The 21,064-nt window shown below is 47.4% G+C and overlaps 1 protein-coding gene across 1 annotated transcript in view; it reads right to left on the minus strand.

Annotated features, from left to right (window-relative positions):
* The window catches only part of pld2 (phospholipase D2), a 171,093-nt gene that overhangs the window by 141,244 nt on the left and 8,785 nt on the right, over window positions 1-21,064 (minus strand). The gene's annotated exons all lie outside the window — the stretch shown is intronic.

Here is a 21,064-nt window from a genome sequence, read left to right on the forward strand (position 1 = left end):
TGCACGGATGTGCACGTGCATGCACACAGGAATGATGCGCTGCACTCGACTGATGCGCCAACTTGCTAAGTACCCACCTGGCTACTTTGCATAACAATAGCGCAGGTCGTCAGGTGTGTTCAAATACGTTCTCATATACATTCACACAAAACTTGTGAATGAAATGTGTTACATTCCATTCGTAGAGGCAATTAGGCATTGTCTTTAGTCTGTGCGTACGCGAGGGAACGTTTATGCGCATGCGCGGGAGCACGTGGCGTCATTAAAACACCGTGCAACCAGCTTTGAAATCACCAACACCTGGTTATAGGGAACTCTGTTTGAGTTCAATAAACCTGTGTTAACAGAAGGCGGCTGGGTGGCGTAGCGGAGATTGCGCTTGTCACCAATGCAAGAGGTATCGAATCCCAGTCTCAGCATTGCCTTCGTCTTGGGCCGGCCGTCGTACTGGCTCATTTGGCAGAGTCAGCGGGTGGAAAGTCGATGGGTGGGGATTGGACGTTGTGGACAGCGACTCCAACAGGTCGGTTGGGTGACGCCTGCACAGCAGAGACAGGAAGTATCGGGGCAGCGTGAGCCTCCCACGCGTTACTCCTCGCCACTGAGAGTCTGCGCTGTCTGGTGAAAAGATGCGACAGGCTGCATCCTCGTGTACCGGAGGGAACACGTGATGCAAGGCTTCTATCCTCACTACAACCGACCAGTGGGGGGCATAGTCTAGCAACGTTCAAGACAGGGGAGGGGAGAATTGGCAACACGGAAATTGGGATGGGAGAAAAATAGAAAATGGGGAGAAAAAGTGGATATAAAAAAAAAAAACTGTGTTAACTAAGTCTATATTTGACTGAGTACATCCTTGATCCGGCTAAATTCCTCCACAGTGCCAACCTGCTCATCAGGAGCAATTAGGGGTTAACTGTCTTGCTCGGCTTGGGCCGGCCGTCATACTAACTCAATTGGCAGAGTTAGCGGGTGGGAAGTCGAAGGGTGGTAGTCTGGTCGTTGTGAACAGCGACTCCTACAGGTCGGCAGGGCTGTACAGTGCGACGAGATGGTCGCGAATTGCCCCTTTAATTGGCCGTTGCGATTGGTAAATATTATCTGGGGGCGGGCTTGCGAGCAGTGCTTTCAAGCCTTGCATTCGCATTTCACTCCTAAATTATCCAAGGCGTGTGATGACGCCACGCACTCACACGAGCTGAGCAGTGAGCACTCAGCAGGTATGATCAGCGGGAACAATCGACTGAGCACTCACTCTGATAGACTGGCTGACTGTCTGATTTAGCTATGAAGAAAAGTAAAGTTAGTAATATTGCTTCATATTTTCGACGCGTTCGACCTCCTATAGTGAGCCGAACTGAACTCAGACACACGGAGAGAGCTGCGGCGTCTGCTCCTCCTCCCTCCCGCACCCGTGGCTGTTGTAAACACTAGTCTCTAGTGGGACACTGGGACCTCGGTGAGCCTGCCAGCCAGCTAGCTACTGATATCAACAAATCCTCCAGCAAGTCTAGTAGTGCATGATAGCTCGCGTTAGCTTACTGTTCAAAACAAAACGTCCCATTAAACTAAATTGTTCAGATAGCTCCTGATATCAATGTCTTATAAGTTATAACACTGAGTCGATGCATATTCGAGCTGAGGGCACGCTGAATATAGTCAATAGGGTCCAGCTGCAGCGCCGGAGAATCCTGGCCGTAGCTGGAGGCTACAGTATAGGGTCCAGCTGCAGCTCCGGAGAATTCTGGCCGTAGCTGTAGGCTACTCGAGTGCACACAGACAGTGGAGCTGGTTGCATATAGCGAGCATTTTGACTTGTTGCGTGGTGGCGATGTCTCGCAGATAATACAACTACAAGTATGATTATATAATATATATATTTTATTAAAAAAAAATATAAAATATTTTTTTTTCTTTTAAAAAAAATTAAAAACAATCAATATAAATAATGGTAAAATTGTTATTAAAAAATTAGCCCCTAAAAAATATTTTTTGCCCCTAAATTTCTCATTTAGGGGCAAGTGTGCCCCTAGTGAAAAAGCTTAGCGTACAGCCCTGGTCGGTTGGGGCGCCTGCACAGCAAAGTCAGGAAAAATGGCGGGGGCAGTGTGAGCCTCCTACACGTTACTCCTCGCCAAATGAGAGTCCGCGCTGGCAGGTGAAAAGATGTGACAGGCTGCCTCCGGGGTCAGGGACTACAGCCCCCATAGCATCGACGGGGCACCGGTTGAGAGAATGAACAGTTTTAAGTACCTCGGAGTCCACATTCCGAGGACTTGACATGGACCACACACATTGACAGTGTTGTGAAGAAGGCACGGCAACGCCTCTACTTCCTCAGGCGCCTAAGGAAGTTCCAAGTCAGTCAGAAGATCCTTAAGAACTTCTACTCATGCACAATAGAGAGCATCCTGACTGGCAATATCACCTCCTGGTTTGGGAATAGCACCGCACAAGACCGTAGCAGACTACAGAGAGTGGCCCGTTCAGCCGAACGCACAATTGGAGGGGGGCTTCCCACTCTCCAGGGCATTTACAACAAGCGGTGCATGGGCAAGGCTAAGAGAATTATCAAAGACTCCAGCCACCCAAACAACTGCCTCTTTGAAATGCTGCGGTCAGGCAAGCGATACCGGAGTCTCATGGCAAGCACAGAGAGACTCAGAAGAAGCTTCTATCCCCAGGCCATCAGGATGCTCAACGAACAATAACACTATGTAATAGGGCTGCAACGATTAGTCGACATAATCGACGATGTCGATTATGAAAAATCGTCGACGAGATATTGTTGCGTCGATTAGTCATTAAAAACAATAACAATAACAATTAATAATAAGTAACTGCAATGTGCAAATGTTCATTTGTAACTGCAATGCACTACAGGAACTGCTGGGGGCAGTATAGTTTCCATTGTCTGACTGCAGTGCATTCTGGTACTTAACGGCGCAGCCTGCAGGTAAGAACTTCACTTCAGAAGAAAGAATGAACGATGGCGGAAGGGAGAGAGAAAGACAGAGGAGATGAGATGGCGGAAGGGAGAGAGAAAGACGGAGGAGATGAATTAAAAAAAGCGAGACCGAGGGCATCAAAGGTGTGGGAATTCTTTACAGATGACAAACCGAAGAAAACTGTTAAATGCCGATTATGCAAGGTGGAATTGGCATTTCACAGCAGCACCACGGCGATGCACGAACATCTAAAACGAAAGCACCCCGGAGCCACGGTGACGTCGTCGGAACATGGGTAAGTTCTAGAGTAGTTAGCCATAGTATTGTATTTTTTACGTTGGAAAACAGAACGTCTCATGGATATGGATATAATGCTTGCTATGCGAACTCTATTGCTGAGGCTTATAGAGGCTGCGCTGCTGCTGTATGTTGTAAGTAACGCTAAACAGCGCCATGCTTAGTAGTTAGTACAGGTGAGGTTACAGCGTTGCTGGCGCTGCTTCACTTTTAGTTTCGTTTGTTATGCCGACCAACCGGATACGGAAATACCTCACGTATATATCTGTAGTCACTCTGTCTGTAGTCCACAAAATAATATCCCTTAAGCGATAACTCCCTCTAGTGGGAAAACATAGATATTGCATCTCAATATTATTACTTCTAGCCTAGGTATATATAAGGCTGACTATAATTAATAAAAATAAACTGATAGTCTGATACTATAGCCTACAAATTCTGATGATAATTAATACAGCTTTCTGTTTTTTTTGTTCTCTTTCTATTGTAGGGCAAAGCAAACACGTGTGGATGAGTTTGTCCTGAAGAGAGGCTCATGCACCCCTCAAATGGCTGGAGTCTTCACAGAGAGCATCCTCACCATGCTTGTTAAAGACATGAGACCATTATCGATGGTTGAAGATGAGGGCTTTAAGCAGATGGTCACCACATAACATTCCATTCAGGTTACACCTTACCTTCCAGAACTCATTTTACAAAGCTCATGGAGAGAAAGTATGAAGATACTTTTGCTAAGGTTAAAATTGCTCTTAAAGCAAACAAGAACAAGATTGCCCTGACAACTGATGCCTGGACCAGTGTTGCGACAGAGGCATATCTTGGCATCACCTGTCACTTTATAAGTGATGACTGGAAGCTCAATAGCTTCTGCCTCACAACCATGCCACTCGAAGAACGGCACACTGGGACCAACATTGCTACATGGATTGAGCAGGCTGTGGAAAGGTTTGAGATCCCTCCAAGCAAGCTTGTGGCGGTTGTTCATGACAATGGCGCCAATGTCCTGCTGGCTGCTGGCATCAGAAATTGTAAATGGCAGGGCTCTACAGTGCGACCAAATTGCTCGCATATGCCCCTAAAAATATTTGTATGCGAACGGTAAAAATCAATTACGCGCACGCTGTGCGAATACAGATTATAGCCTCTCTCGTCTTTTTTTTCCTCCGCTGCGAGATCGTTAAAAAACTACAAGTCCCACATTGCACTCAAGCCAACGGTCCAATCACAGTAGAGTGAAGTGACTGGTTTCATGGGAAATAAAGCAAATGACCAATCGGAAGCTCTCATTTTTCTTGTTTACTTCCTGAAACTCCGCGATCAGGGCTCTCGTTTTCCGAGACACCTACTTATTATAGTCTTTCTCTTACCAATAGCAATAGATTTGAGAACACCTAGATTTATCGATAGCAATAGTAATATAACGTTAATGCAACAAAACGAATGCCTTGCTTTGTTAATCATAACGTTGATGCAGTAGCGTATGTCGGTGTGTTGGCTGTAACGGACATGACAATAACATAACGTGTACACATTAAAATTGCGATAATCTATTCTAACATTTTCAAATCGATGCAGTTGAATTTCCCCCTTAGGATCGATGCATTGTTACACCCCTACACCAAAGTCACTGGCCCACTGTGTATCTGTGTGTATAATAACTTGGCTAGCGTTATCAACAGCAGAGGTGGGCAATGGGTCCAGCTGCAGCGCCGGAGTGCAAGCGATGTGATGTAATTGGCAGACTCGACTGTCAATCAATGGTCTACCCGACACGCAAACTCAAACAATGTTTCTGTACTGGAGGTGTGATTGATTGATTGAAAACTTTATTAACAGATTGCAGAATGGGTACAATACAGTACAGCTCAATACACACAATTGTTAAGGGGATGCAGACCAGAGAAAGACTTTCATCTTGTTTACATCAGGGTCCCCCATTTTCAATTAATCAGGAAAGTGTACAGTAGGAAAGTGTACAGTATTTCAATAGGCAACCATGAAAGGATTATTTTTCTAGAAGAGCAACACAGTCAAAACATAAGCATTGTATGCATAAAAGGGGCTAAAGTTAAGTGACTGAACCTTTTGTAGCAGTAGTTTGATTTGATAGTTTATTTGATAGGGACAGCACATGTTAATGAACATCAAGTACAAAATGTAAACATGCAGGGTTGTAGCAAGAGCTAATTTACACACATGCACGCACAGTACAAATATAAATTTATTTTTGAAAAAAAAAAAAAAACTCTGTTACTTGAAATATTTTCACTGTGCTCCTAAATATTTTTGGGTGCTCCTAAATTTCTTTGTGTGCTCCTAAATTTTTTCATTTAGGAGCACCTGTGCAGGCTGTGCCCCTAGTGAAAAAGGTTAGCGTAGAGCCCTGAATGGTGTACTGTGTTCCCCTGCAGGAGATGATGATGATCAGACAGACACACACAATACATTATAATTACACACACACACGCACTCCTCTCACTCACAGTGATCAGAGTAAGACACACACACATTGGACACATACACACTCCTCTCACTCACACACAGCGATCAGAGTAAGACACGTACTAACACCACCACCAATACCACCACTACTAACACCACCACCACTACTAACACCACACCACCACTACTAACACCACCACCACCACTACTAACACCACCAATACCACCACTACTAACACCACCACCACTACTAACACCACCACTACTAACACCACCAATACCACCATCCACCACTACTAACACCACCACCACCACCACTACTAACACCACCACCACTACTAACACCACCACTACTAACACCACCAATACCACCACTACTAACACCACCACTACTAACACCACCACCACTACTAACACCACCACCACTACTAACACCACCACTACTAACACCACCACCACTACTAACACCACCACCACTACTAACACCACCACCACCACTACTAACACCACCACCACCACTACTAACACCACCAATACCACCACTACTAACTCCACCAATACCACCACCACTACTAACATACACCACCAATACCACCACTGTCTGTCACACACATACACACACACACAGACTCCTCTCACACACAGCAAACAAAAGACCTAGAAGTCTGTCTGATCTGACTCATGTCATCCCCCTCTCCCCCTACAGCTGTTCCACGACGTCAGTACGTCACCCTTCTCTCCTGGTCCTGGACCAAGTTACAGCCCCATCAGCCGTGGTGCTGGGGGCAGATGCTGCTGCTAGTTATTTCTTTTTTTAATATTATTATTTTAGTAGTTATTTAAAGTACAGAGCATGTCGATATGCTCGCACTCACTGCAATTTAAAGAAATTGGTGTACTGTGTTCCCCTGCAGGAGATGATGATCATCAGACAGACAGACACACAATACATTACACAGTTACACACGCACTCCTCTCACTCACACACAGCGATCAGAGTAAGACACACACACATACTCCTCTCACTCACACACAGCGATCAGAGTAAGACACACACACATACTCCTCTCACTCACACACAGCGATCAGAGTAAGACACACACATACACAAATTACACAGTACAGTACACACACTCCTCTCACTCTCACACAGCGATCAGAGTAAGACACACACACATACACAATTACACACACACACGGACTCCTCTCACACCCAGCAAACAAAAGACCTAGAAGTCTGTCTGATCTGACTCATCCCCGTCTCCCCCTACAGCTGTTCCACGACGTCAGTACTCAGTAGTGTACGTCACCCTCCCCTCCTGGTCGTGGACCAAGTTACAGCCCCATCAGCCGTGGTGCTGGGGGCAGATGCTGCTGCTAGTTATTTCTTTTTTCTTATTATTATTTTAGTTATTTAAACTTAAAGTACAGTGCACTACACTTCCAATTTTGTATTATTTAATTTATTTATCTTAAGTTGTTATGAGTGATTGCACTTGACTCAATGCACTGACTGACTGTATTCTTGACTTCAACATTTCAAATACATTTCATTTAAAGTTGCAAGATCCAAATTCAAATGTTTCATGAGTCATTATTTTAATTTGCTATGGGATCATCATGTTATGATGTTGTTGTTTGGTCCTGACAAGAGTCTCAAAGTCTGGGGTGATGGTAGACAAGCAACTCTGAGGTCATGCTCAATGTCCAATCTGTTCCTCTGCTCTGTCTTCAGCTGGACCAGAGCTGAGAAGCCACTTTCACAAAGATAGGTAGTTTAAAAAAAAAAAAAAAAATCATTTTTTTTGTTGTTTACATTGGTTTTCGATTAGTCGACTAATCGAAAAAATAATCGGCAGATTAGTCGACTACCAAAATAGTCATTAGTTGCAGCCCTACTATGTAACAACCATCAAATGCACTCACAGCACACACATCCACACACACACTCACTTTAAACAAACAACTCACTGCAACACCCACTTTAACCACTTTAGAACACCTAAGCACACTTTATATTTATTGGTAAAGAATTTGCACTACAACCCATACCTCATTACACCTTACTGTAAATTGTACCTAAATTGTACCTCATCCCACTTCTGCTTTGCACTGTATAGTATATTGTATGGTAACTCAGTTACTTCTACTCTACATTGAGCATTGTATATATGTATATACCAGTGGAGGTTTCTCTATGACAACACGTGAAACACAAATTCACTCATAATTCATAATTATTATAAATTTACATATACCTATATATTAAAAAAAAAAAAAAAAAAAAAACTATATATATATATATTTTTTTAAATTATTATTATTATTTTTTTATTATAAATGTTTTCCTCTGTAAAAAAAATGCCAGTGAATTTTTTTTTCTTTAAAAATGGCCAAAATTGACAGCTCTGAGCAGGCCTGGACTGCAGTATTGCCTGCAGTAATTATTCGTGAAGAAAACTTCACAGGTGTGACCCATTGTTAAATAAATAATAAATAACAGCGAATCAAAATAGGCTATTAACTTCATCTAAGCACGGTCTGTGCAGTTAAACTCTTGCCATTGAATGGAGGATTGATTGATTGACAGCCCTTGACATCCAATACACGGAGGTTGAATATGATTGGCAGCCTTGCAAATCCAATCAGAGATTTCTGCATTGCAAAGTCAAAATGGGTCCAGCTGCATGTCCGGAGGATAGGTTTAGCTCGGGCCAATCTCAAGTTTCTCAAGTTTCTTTATTAGTTGTCATACAGAAGTACAGAATACTTTTATACAAAATGTAACATAAAGAAGCATTTTGTATAAAAGTATTCTGTACTTCTGTATGACAACTAATAAAGAAACTTGAGAAACTTGAGATTGGCCCGAGCTAAACCTATCCTCCGGACATGCAGCTGGACCCATTTTGACTATGTGAAAGTTGAGACTATGAGAAAGTTGTTGTTTAGTAGTTAGTAAGCTGTACAGCTATAACAAGTCAGGCTAAATTAAACTTTGCGCCAACATTAGGACCGAAGTATAAACCAGCAACTGAGCAACATGAAGAAGTGGATTTATGCATCTGGATCAGAAAAAACGTTGTGGATGAAAAAGTAAGTAGGCTACAGTGCTTGTATGCTAACAGTAGCTAGGCAGCTTAGCCTACATCACAATGATAATCACCAAGCTAACTTACTGTACACACTGTAGGGCTGGGCAATTAATCGAAACAGAATCGCGATATCGATTCATAGACCTATGCAATCTAATTTCTAAGTTATGACTATTTTCTTTTATTAAAAAAAAACTTTTTTTTTTTTTTACTTTTTAAATTATTTTATCTGGGTTGAACATGATTTGTGGAACTCCCTCTGGTGTTGTGGTCGTGGTATTCACTGACCTTTGGGAAGTATTTCGACATGCACATGGGTATCTTAGTGGTGTAGTGTATCTTGTAGACCAGGCCCATTGCAAGTTGCTGTACTCTGTCGTCTACTCTAAGCCATCCTAGGTTGTCAAAGTGGACAGGGGTGAGGTGGGTTTTAGGAGTAAGGTCAAGCAGTAGTCTGACCAGTTTGTTTTGTGATGTTTGTAATCTTGTTTTTAGTGCCTTTGAGGTGCTTTGGTACCATGAGGTGCAAGCATAGTCGTAGTACCCTTGAATGAGTGCTCCTGTTAGAGTCTTCAAGGTATTCTTGTTTACCAGAGAGGAGATCCGGTACAGGAATCTAGTTCGTTGGTTGACTTCGTTTTATTACATTGGATCCCATTTTGTCACAGGAAAGATTTGCCTCTATAGGATGGAACCCAGGTAGGTAATTTCATCTTTCCTTTTAAGATAAGATAAGATATTCCTTTATTGATCCCCTTGGGGAAATTCAGGCATCATAGCAGCATGGGGGAAGGGGGGGGGGGGTACAGGTAGTGAAAACAACACAAGCAGTGTAAACAAATAGGTCAATATAATTTACTATCTAACTAACTGAAATATACATTATTCATTATTCACAGTATCACAGTATCCAAATAAGGTGCAGTATGCATAAGGTAGTGTTATTGTCCTACTTGGGTTCCTATGGCAGCAGTCGCTGCCCACTGTTGTGGAGCCTGATGGCCACTGGTATGAAGGACTGTCCGAGGCGGTTAGTTGAGTGTCGGGGGGGTATGAGTCTGTGGCTTCCTTGTCACCTTCACCTAATATGTTTTGATCTGGTCAGGTGCGCTGTCACCTAAAATGTTTTGATCTGATCAGGTGCGCTGTCACCTAATATGTTTTGATCTGGTAAGGTGCGCTGTCACCTAATATGATTTCATCTGGTCAGGTGCGCTGTCACCTAATATGATTTCATCTGGTCAGGTGCGCTGTCACCTAATATGTTTTCATCTGGTCAGGTCCGCTGTCACCTAATGTTAATATGTTTTCATCTGTGTCCACTGACCACTGACACACAGTGGGGGATGTTTTAAAAATATTATTTAATATATAATATAATATAATAATTTGTGCTTCACCTAAAAATTTGGTCAGCAGCCTCCACTGGTATATACTGAACACTTTTGTCTACGTACTTGACTTCTATTTTATACTTGCTATACTTATTTTATACTTATCTATTTTTGCCTAGCACAGTCTCTGGAGCGTAACAGAAAGAAGCATTTTGTATAAAAGTATTCTGTACTTCTGTAATAAAGAAACTTGAACTTGAACTTGAACTCCACATGTATCGGAGGGGACATGTGATGCAAGGCTTCTATCCTCCCTACAACCGGCCAGCAGGGGGCATATGCGAGCAACGATCAGGACAGGGGAGGGAGAATTGTCACGAGAGGTAAATTGGGATGGGGAAAAAAAGGAAGAGAAAAAGTAGATTGTTTGAAATGTACATTCACACTTTACTTTTAAAATATATTCCTGCATCTCTAGCCCAGGGGTCTATGAGTAAATGATTGATGTCTACAGTGTGTCTCTCGTGGAACACACATGGTCATGTATATTATTCACATATACTTGCATGGAATGCATGTATCTGTGAATGGTTTCTTTGGAGGACTTTGCATTTACAGTGCATTATATGTAATTGCCATTAGTATTGTTGTGAAGGGCCAGATTAAAGCTGAGAATCTACATTTATTGTTTTATATACCTTGTATATTATTTATATATACACGTTATATAACCGGAGACGGCGCATTGATTCGAGACGAGAACTGAGGTTCGGCACTAGATAGCCACTTAAGTATATATATGGCGGCAGGTGCGAACAGTAGCTGTTCGTTCATCCAGTCATGTAGTGAGAAGCAGTTCGTCTAACAGAGCGTTGAGAACCACGTGCGAAGTGAATAGTAAAAGTGTCAGATTGAATGCAGTAACGTCAAGTTCGACTTAGCTTAATGTGAAGTAAAGAGTCGTTAATTATTGTGTATCGTGCCAACAGCAGTTCGTTCGTGTGCAGCATTACCCAGCAGTTCGTTCGTTTAGCTAGTGGACCTTAGCCAGGGTGCGTGGACTAAATACATTGGTGCCAGTACCCGAGGAGGCCTAGTCGGAGAACCTACTGGACATGTGCACATTGGAACCGACGGCGGCGATTGCAGAACCAGTATTGGTTGGATTATATTGATTGTGGAACGTACCCTTGGAGAAGAGCATCGTTAATCTCCACTGTCGTTTGGATTTAACCACCTTGAGGATCTACATTCGGGCTGGCCTCATGGACCGAGGCTAGCTGGCTATCATCATTGCTATCGTGCAATTGGATTACAGTTATTGCTTTTGATGCTGAGCTTTGGATTACAAGGACTGGATTCTGTACGTGAACCCCCTTCTTCTTCAATTGATCAGACTGAGTATCCGAACATTCCTCTCTCCTCCAGAGCTTACAACTCTGGGAGGAACCCATTGTCTCCAGCGGTACCAGCGTTTCCCCTTATAATTGCCATCCTACGCCAGGCGGCGTTAGCCTAGTACCCCATCGTAGGAATTATTCTATTCCCACTGACTTCTGCTACTGACTGACTTATGCATATTCTTCGCCATACAAGCGCGACCCTAATTCTCATATCTGTACATTTACTGCATAATAATAAATACCCTCAATGATATTTCTTTGTCCCGTGCCGTGTTATTATGAGTGTCTGCCATATTTAGATGTACTGTCTGGCCAGTAATACTAAGTACATAACTAGCAGTGGTTTAATCTATCACAATCTTTAATACAGTCAGGGTTTTGTAACCCCTCAGTTACAATTGGTCCTTCGAGCCGGAGGGTATCAGTAATCTTTAATATCATATTAATATTGATATGGCCAGCGGCGGACACTCTCCAGACGGCTCTCCCAAACTAGAGCGCCCTCGGCGCAAACGTCAGCCACCTCCACACCTGGAGGACTACGCTTTCGTTTTACCTCCTAGCTTATCTAAAAAGACGTTAAGCACGGATAAAACTGATAGTTTAAGCATGCCCAATCCTATCGACTTGTCGGCCCCACCAGTAGAGACCCCAGTGGGTTCAAACGAAACTGACTTAGCTCACAGGGGGGAACAAGCGGGACATGACGTGACTATACCCCAAGACAGCGCCACCGGGATAGACCCCGGAGCGCCAAAGGAGAAAGACAGCGCCACCGGGATAGACCCCGGAGTGCCCCAGGATAAAGAAAGCGCCACCGGGATAGACCCCGGAACACAAGAGACCCAAGAGAGCGCACCCGAGATAGACCTCGGCGCGCACCCCAGAGAAGAGTACCGCGCTCAAGAGATGGACCTCGGGGCGCGGGAGAAATCAAGAAGCAGCGCTCAAGAGATGGACCTCGGAGCGCGCCAAGAGAACAGTTCCCCACCAAGTCCTGTCAGCGCCCGATCACCTCCATCAGTGTCATCCCCCAGCGAGGCTGACCAGCGACTAGCACAAGCCTTGATTGCCACACTGACAGCATCAACCGAAAGAGACCGTCTCCAAGCACAGACACTTAGTGAGTGCGAACACTCTGCAGCGGAACGAGAGCGCCTCCAAGCGCAACAACAGAGGGCGCGCGAACAGTCTGCAGTGGAGCGCAAACGTTTCCAAGCACAGACACTTAGTGAGCGCAAACACTCTGCAGCGGAACGAGAGCGCCTCCAAGCGCAACAACAGAGTGCGCGCGAACAGTCTGCAGTGGAGCGCGAACGTCTCCAAGCTCAACAACAGAGTGAGCACGAACGCATCCGACTGGAAGAGAGTCGCCTCCAGGCTGACGCAGCAATGACTATCAGACTGGAAGAGAGGCGCCTCCAGGTTGAAGAGAACATTCAGCGAGACCGCGCCAATGCACAGCGCGATGCCGCCAATGCACAGCGCGAGATGGAAAGAGACTGTCTGCAGGCGCAGATGATAGAACAATTGATCCAGAGGGCGACCCCCCCCTCCTCCACACGGAGCTCCCGGAGATCATCACGACACGGGTCTAGAGCACCTTCCCCTACCCGACAAATCTACACGGGACCCGGCCAACAGGAAGAACCTGCCTACGTCGCCGAGCCCCCTCCCCGACCGGTCTATACGGGACCCAGCCAACGGGAAGAACCGGCCTACGTCGCCGAGAGACTAACTAGAAGACTCCAGGACCTAGCGGAGGACGAGGAAGGACAGCAAGCCCACCCGCACGAACCTACTTTGGACCAGGAGGCCCAGTACAGCCCCGACCCCAGCCCCGAGTCACTGCGTTACAAACCCCCGACCCAACCCATGGGTGAGTTTGATGCACAGTCAGTACCGAGGAGCAGCACCTGGGGGCCCGGCCTCTGGTACCCACCCAGCACTAACCCACGACCACCCGTACGGGGAGACTCGCCCAGGAGGCCTCTCCCCCTAAGCTCATCGGTGTCCCAGCCATCCATGGCATCTTACCTTGGAACACCGACGTTCCCAGACTTTACGCGCGAGGACAGAGCACAGTACACAGAATTACGCATGTGTTTAGAGACTATAATGTCCGATGTCCACGACGAGTCTTATAAATATGCCATCCTCCTCAAGCATCTCAAAGTGCCCAGAGCGCATAACATAGCGCTGGCATATTCGAACTCAAGAACCCCCTACTCAGATGCTCTGGTGGCCCTCGACGCGCGCTATGGACGCATATGGGATTACGTGATCCAAGAAATACGAGATATCGACCGCCTCCCCCCAGCCAAAGACAATAGAGCACTAGATGACCTCTCTATCAAGGTACAATCCCTCGTGGGGATGCTGGGGTCACAAAAGGAGAAGGGGAGATATGAACTATATGCTAATTCCAACGTGGAGCGGATACTGGAGAAGCTCCCTCCAGCCCGTCAAGAGCGTTTTCGGCGGCAGAAAGACCACCGTGACCCCCACGGCCCAGAACCATCCCTCCTAGACCTGGCTGATTTCCCTCGCCAGGGAGGTCAGCAGTCTACGATTGGACACATTCATGTGGAGTGGCTCTAGCCCTAGAGATGGACCGCGGAGGTTCAATGACAACCGCCGGTCCGTGACAGTTATGCACCAGGCCGAGTCAGTGCCGCAGCACAAGAACCACAACACCCCCCACGCGAAGGGAAAGTGGAAGATTGCCTGCCAGTATTGTGAACATGAACATTGGCTGTCTCAATGTGACACCTTTAAGAAGCTGACTGCTGACGAAGTGAGTCAGTGGATCAAAGCGAACCGCCGCTGCTTCCGCTGCGCGCGCAGCCACATGGCAGCTGAGTGCCGCCTAAAGAAAAGATGCAGCAAGTGCGACGGCGCCCACCTGGATGTCCTACACGACAGCAACAAGAGGAGACCCGTACCACAAAGCAGCTCGAGAGTAAATGTCATGTATATAGACCCTGCGAAGAGCGGGAGCTCCCGAGTGCTCTTGAAGGTGGTCCGAGTGCTCCTAAGCTACGAGGACAAGGTCCTGGACACTTACGCCGTCCTCGACGATGGGTCTGAAAAGACTCTCCTCCTCGCTTCCGCCGCAGCCCAGCTGGGCCTGCGGGGTACCGAAGAAACAATGACAATCCGTACTATTCGGCGAGACCTAAAGACCATAAAGGGTGAAAACGTCTCATTCACAATAGCAGCGGTCGAGCAGCCCGAGAAGCGGTACAGCATCACTAATGCCTTCACAAGCCATGACATAGGTCTGTCACGTTACACCTACCCCATCCCACAGCTGATGGAGAAATACGTGCACCTACGTCAACTGCCTATACCGTTCATCGACGGCGCCACCCCGACCCTGCTCATAGGCTCCGACCACGCCGACCTCATCGTCCCAACGGACCAGGTCCACATCGGACCCAGAGGCTGCCCAGCAGCGGTCAAGACCCGCCTGGGTTGGACACTACAAGGCCCCCTATCCGGGTCTTCCAACCGACTGACAGCCACCCGCTGCCTCTACACGAGGGTAAGCGAAGACGACACCACCCTCTTGCAGCACGTCGAGAGACTATGGACATTAGACTCGATGCCCTTCAAGAACGAACGGAAACTAGTTTGTTCCAAGGAAGACACGTATGCCATAGCCCTCCTCGAGCAGAAGACAAAGAGGGTCGAGGTTGACGGAGTGATGAGATACGCAACTCCACTCTTGAGGCGAGAGGGGATGCCCACCCTCCACGCCTCAAAAGAAGCGACACAACGCTATCTACTGAACACCGAGCGGCGTCTAGCTAAAGACCCCCCTCAAGCCACTATATACCGCGCTGAGATCGACAAACTGATCACAGCGGGACATATCAAGAAAATCGACAATCAAGAGGCAGACCAGACGACTGAATCCTGGTACGTGCCCCACCATAAGGTCCACCACAACGGCAAGAACCGCATTGTATTCAACTGCAGCTACCAGATCGGACTACAGAACCTGAATAAATTGCTCTTGCCCGGCCCGACACTCGGCCCCTCCCTCCTCGGCGTACTACTACGTTTCCGCCAAGACAAGGTGGCCATCAGCGGCGACATCAAAGGGATGTTCCTGCAGGTGCGACTGATGGAGGAGGACAAGCCCCTGCTGCGGTTCCTGTGGAGAGAGAGGATCGACGATGAACAACCCTCCATCTATCAATGGGAGGTCCTCCCCTTCGGCACCACATGCAGCCCATGCTGTGCCACGTTCGCACTACAAAAGCACGTGACCGAAGACCCTGGAGCTGACGAGGAGGTCAGACAAAGCGTAGAGAGGAGTTTCTACGTGGACAACTGTCTACAAAGCGTATCAACGCCAGAAGAAGCCGAAGCCATCCTACTTAAGCTCCGAGCCTCCCTGATCAAAGGCGGCTTCGACCTTAGGCAGTGGGCCAGCAGTGACCCTCAAGTACTTCGCAGCCTCTCCCCAGAGACAAAGGCAGCAAGCAGCGAGACCTGGATGGCGACCACCCCAGGTGAAGCACAGGAAATGACATTGGGCCTCGTCTGGCGCTTCAAAACAGACTCGCTCCATTATAAACACACACCCCTGACCCAGGAGCAGGGAAGGTCGACCCCTCTACCGACCACTCGACGGAGCGTATACAGAACACTCGCAAGCCAATACGACCCGCTGGGGTGTATCCTACCTTACACCACTCGGGCGAAGATGCTTGTGCGAGAACTGTGGGACAAGGAGCAGGGCTGGGACGACCCCATACCCGACCACCTAGCTTCCACCTGGAGAGAGTGGGAGAGAGAACTCAACTCGCTCCAAAATGTGAACATTCGCCGGAGCTACTTCCCACCCACAGTGCGGCTGGAGACGTGTCAGATGGACCTGCACGTCTTCAGTGACGCCTCAGAAGTAGCTTACGGTTCGGTGGTTTACTTGAGAGCCCGAGAGGAGGGAGGAGAAGTACACACAGCTTTCGTCCTGGCTCGCTCAAGAATAGCCCCCCGCAAGCAACAATCTATCCCGTGTCTAGAGCTCTGCGCAGCTCTGGTAGGCGCGCAACTCGCCACGCTGATACAACGTGAACTCACCATAACGGTGCAAAAGACAATCTTGTGGTCAGACTCCATGACTGTACTCACATGGATCCAGTCCGATTCTTGTCGATACAAAGTCTTCGTCGGAGTCCGAGTCACCGAGATTCAAGACTTGGTAGGATCAGCGTGCTGGAGGTACGTTGACACCAAGCAGAACCCAGCAGATGTCATCACACGGGGGATGTCTCTAGACGACCTGACACGTCCCAATTTACAGTGACGGTCCTGAGTTCCTCAAGCTCCCGGAGGAGGAGTGGCCTACCCCCACACCACGGGAGGCTAGTCAAGAGGAGGCAGAGATCAAGAAGTCTATGTTCTGCGGGCTGATGCACGTCCCAGCTCCCACGGACCCTAACATAGACGACTGCTTAACCTTTGAGAGTGCTCAGAAAAAGACATTCTTGTGGCACCACCCTGAGGTTCCCCCCACCAGACATTGACGCATCGAACTACGCAGAGGCAGAACTCCTTCTGCTAAAGCGAGCCCAAAGAGACTCCTTTCCAGATGAGCTAGACTGCCTGCAGGGGAAAAAGCCAATCCCTTCAGACAGCCGACTGCTCACGTTGGCCCCCGAGCTCGACACCCAGGACCTCATCAGGGTGGGTGGTCGTCTGAGACGGGCCCCGGACTTGACGGATGCTGTCAAGTATCCTATCGTCCTCAACAGCCGACACAAGGTTACCGAGCTTATCATACAGAAGTACGCGGGGGCAGAGAGAGTCTTCGCTGAGATCCGACGCCGTTACTGGATACTGCAAGGGAGAGAAGCAGTACGTCGCTTCCAACGGACTTGTCTAGACTGTCGCAAGTGGCGAGCACAGCCCAGTATACCTATGATGGCCAACCTGCCTCCCTGCCGCCTCCGACTCGGCGAGAAGGCCTTCCACTCCACAGGCGTGGACTGCTTCGGCCCGCTCTACGTCAAGAAAGGAAGAGGGACGGAGAAGAGGTGGGGCATTGTGTACAAGTGTATGACCACACGAGCTGTTCATATAGAAATCCTCCAGACCATGAGTACGGATTCATTCCTCATGTCCTTCCGGAGATTTATATCACGAAAAGGAAACCCGTCTGTGTTGTTGTCCGATCAAGGGACAAACTTCAAAGGCTGAGAAAGGGAACTGAGAGAGAGTTTCCAGGCCATGGGTGAAGAACTTAAGACCCACCTCGCTCCCTATCAGATCGAATTCCAGTTCAACCCCCCGAACGCCCCTCATTTCGGGGGAACCTGGGAAAGAGAAGTCCGTTCTATAAAGACTGCTTTGTACGCCGTGCTTGGGGCCCAGACCGTGGCGGAAGAAGTCCTCACGACAGTCCTCACGGAGATCGAGGGCGTCTTGAACTCGAAGCCCCTCGGTTACGTCTCAAGTGATGTAGCAGACTTCGACCCAGTCACCCCAAACTATCTCTTGATGGGGCGGCTGGACCCTGCCCTTCCACAGGCGGTGTACAGACCTGAGGAAGTGAACGGCCAAAGAATGTGGAGATACAGTCAGGTATTGGCTGACCAGTTTTGGAACAGTTTCCTCCTCCACTACCTACCGTCCCTCCAAGCCCGTCAGAAGTGGGTAAGGGACAGGGACAACCTGAAGGTGGACACAGTCGTTATGATCATAGACCAGTCACTACCCCGAGCTACGTGGCCGGCCGGCCGCGTAAGCAAAGTGATTACTGGTGCCGATGGGAAGGTCAGAGCGGCAGAAGTCATAGTCCAAGGGCGGACCTACACCCGACCCGTGGCGAAGCTGATAGAGTTGCCGGAGCTCCCTGACTCCCCTGATGACGACCATGACCCACTGACTTTGTAGATTGCCCTACTCCTCACAACAAATATTGAGCAGTTGACTGGACTATTAATCTGTCTCCCTTAACTAATTAGGTGCGGACTAATTAGGAGGCGGCTGTTGTGAAGGGCCAGATTAAAGCTGAGAATCTACATTTATTGTTTTATATACCTTGTATATTATTTATATATACACGTTATATCCCTTTAAGCCTGCGTTTGAATCCTAGTAATATTCGCTTTCCTTATTGGATAACGCTATCGGCGCCAGACCGCAAGCCCCCAAAGTCAGGTTCAAAGGCGAGTCCGGGCATGTCGCAACATGCCCGGAGACGGCGTATTGATTCGAGACGAGAACTGAGGTTCGGCACTAGATAGCCACTTAAGTATATATATTAAAGGAGCTCCCGTCTTATACGGAGCTACTGAGAAATCTTGATCCCCAGTTAGACTGGCTGACGCGCCGTTATATTCCTGGTCTCATACCAAACAGTCCTTGTCCCAATGACACAATGCAGGCAGCTTTCTTGGAAAATGATATTTATTTGCTTCACCGTGCAAACAGAATATCCTTGTTTTTTGTTCCTTAAACTGATTAAATGATAATGAATATGATACCTAATTGGATACAAACATTTCGACCTGAGACCTGCGTCGTACGTGCGGTCAAAAACCATTGCCTTTTCCGGGTCAAAACTCCTCCTCCTACAGGTGTACCTGACGCTTATATAAAAGAAGCGCCACCCCCTGGTCACATAAATCCATTGCACATTAAGTCCATTTTGGCCGTTACACACCGGCCCCTAATTGTTAAGGCAGGCAGACATAACAATTCAAAAAATAAATAAACAAATAAGAGCCAAAACATGTCATGGATTAAGTGCATGGATCCACATTTTCATGAACCAAACACAGTTGTCACTGGCCTTACAATGGTGCTACTTGTTCGTCTGGAAAGACCTCCAGAACCCTGCCAAGTGGCCAGGACCCACGAAGAGCTGAAGAGTCCATGACGACTACAATATCTCCAGCTGCCAAACTAATTCTACTTATGTCCCAGAGAAAGCACAGAAAATCACTGCCTTCCTCAGCGACCTTCACTTGGCGGAACATGGCTTGAATGTCACCCATGAATGCCACCGGTTCCTCTCTGAAGCGAGTTAGCACTCCTGGCTCCTCCTCCTTTCCTGGTTCTTCGACTTCCTGTTCCTCCTCCTTTCCTGTTTCCTCTTCCTTTATCCACCCCTGTGTTGGTAAAAGGTGGTAGGTCAGGAAGGATTCTGTCTGCTGGAAGATCCGCCATCTTTTGCTCCACTGCACTGTCACTGTAGTGTTTGCAAAAGCTGCATTCAGCGATGATCTTCTCAGCTGCATGGGCGTTGGTGAACCAACATTTCTTCCTCACTTTGGACATTGTGTGAGTCCTTCCACCATGTCTCCGATTCTGGTGTACATGCTTGAGAATGAGCATTGAAACATGCTGGTCCTTGGAGAGAATGAGTGGAGGTTTAGCTTCCTCTGGTGTTGATCCTCTGCTCAATGTTCCTACAACTCTCAAGAGTCCATCCTCAAACGCTGTATCCAGCCTAGTCACTCCCACATTGTTGGGCAGACAGACCTCCTTGTTAAAAGGTAATTTCAAGCAGTACCTCTCCTGCTGAAGCACAGCTGAACTTTCAAATTTTTCCAGATGGCTTAAGTCTTCTCTGGACACTTCATTCTCCTTCACAGCTACTTCTTTGAAGTTGTGTTTGTCCTGATCGGCCAGCATTTCTTCCCGTCTGCACACAGAGATCCTGTTCACTGTAGCAGAGGGAAACTCTGACTCCACAACACCACTGTTTCCATTCAGTGGACCATTAACGACCCATCCCAGCACTGTCCTTATAGCATACGGGCCATTCCTGTGACTGTTGATGACCTCCCAAGGTTCCAATATCTTGGGAGTGTTGGTTCCAATCAACAGGTCGACATTTGCTTTTAGGCGTGGGATGTGTACGTTGGACAAATATGACCATTTAGACAGTTCTTCAGGTGTCACCATGTTCTCAGCCGTGACTGGCATTTTCTTCTGTGTGAGAACTTCCGGAAGAACATAAAAGTCATCGCTGTCCAAACCAGCTACCTCCAACCCAGTCAAGGAGTAAGCTGGAACACCCGTCTCTTGCCCCATGGTGCTCAGTAGGAAGGTGGTTCCTCTGCCTGTGATATTCAGCCTCTGCATTAGGCGTTCAGAGCAGAATGTGGCTGAGCTACCAGGGTCTAAGAAGGCGTATGTTTGTACTATGTTTCCGTTTGCTGCTTTCACATTCACAGGGAGAATGGCTAATACACACCGGTCCTTACCGGCCCCTGTATGTCCACATGTTTGCAGTGAAGTTGGTTGCTGTAACTGTTCTGGAGAAAATGGTTGCCTTTTGATGTGAAGCAGGGTGGGGTGAGTTTGACCACAGACTTTGCATTCCAAGCGCCTTTCGCAATCTCTGCTCATGTGACCAACACATAAGCATGCAAAGCAAACTCCCTTTTCCCTCAGAAAGTGTATTTTCTCCTTGTGCCGCTTTTCCTGAAGTTGTTTGCACTCCTCCAATGAGTGACTGCGAGCACACAAAAGGCATCCAGCTCTCCTAGCATTCCTTGTACTTGATGTTGGTGATGTTA

This window comes from Notolepis coatsorum, assembly GCF_963971535.1.
Source record: "Notolepis coatsorum genome assembly, chromosome: 8".
In the NCBI taxonomy this organism is placed as follows: domain Eukaryota; kingdom Metazoa; phylum Chordata; class Actinopteri; order Aulopiformes; family Paralepididae; genus Notolepis; species Notolepis coatsorum.